Source organism: Limulus polyphemus, unplaced genomic scaffold (assembly GCF_000517525.1).
Source record: "Limulus polyphemus unplaced genomic scaffold, Limulus_polyphemus-2.1.2 Scaffold20, whole genome shotgun sequence".
NCBI classification, from domain to species: Eukaryota; Metazoa; Arthropoda; class Merostomata; order Xiphosura; family Limulidae; genus Limulus; species Limulus polyphemus.
Genome location: NW_013665630.1, coordinates 444,751 through 445,662, shown reverse-complemented (window position 1 = coordinate 445,662; position 912 = coordinate 444,751).

Below are 912 nucleotides of genomic sequence, written 5' to 3'. Positions count from 1 at the left end.
TTATAGACTGTATGATTGGAACGAAGCAAACAGCTTTCAGTAATTGACATTATCTATCTACATATAAAATATGCATTCCCTTATCGTGAGGCGGGGGTGTTCATACATGTATAGCAAAACATAAGAAACCTAGAGTGTACACCTCCGCCAAGCAGCGTTAGTCATATTTGGCTCTCAAAAAATACGAAAATGTGTCCGTATGTCCGTCATTATCAACGGACATGGACCATTTTTGGCAAGACAACGAGGAATAATATTCTACATATGTCCACCAAGTCTCATCCAATCCGATCATTTTTAACTGAGTTATAGAGCAAACATGGTGTGAAAAATCGGTCTCCATGTTAACTGATAGGGATTTTTTTCGTGACCTTTCTGCGACCTTGAACGTCTAAAACTAGTCATTTCTAAGTTTGGTCATAGTCCAAATGTATACCAACTTTCATCCAAGTCCATTCAACCGTTTTCAAGAAATCTTGCTGACAAACACACACAGGGGTGAAAACACAACCTCCGTTCGCCTTCGGTGGCGAAGGTAATAAACGAACATCACAACAAAACTAAAACCTAAAATACTAGAAGAATAAAGCTCATAAAAAATTATTGTCTAAATGTTACAGCGCATGTCCTACCAAAGTTACAATATTTGACTTCTAGAAGTGTGGTTAGTTACCAGCGTATATTTATGTATTATGTGATATCTATCACTGCGCATGTCCTATCAAAGTTACAATATTTGACTTCTAGAAGTGTGGTTAGTTGCTAGCGTATATTTATGTATTATGTGATATCAATCACTGCGCATGTCCTACCAAAGTTACAATATTTGACTTCTAGAAGTGTGGTTAGTTGCTAGCGTATATTTATGTATTATGTGATATCAATCACTGCGCATGTCCTACCAAAGTTACA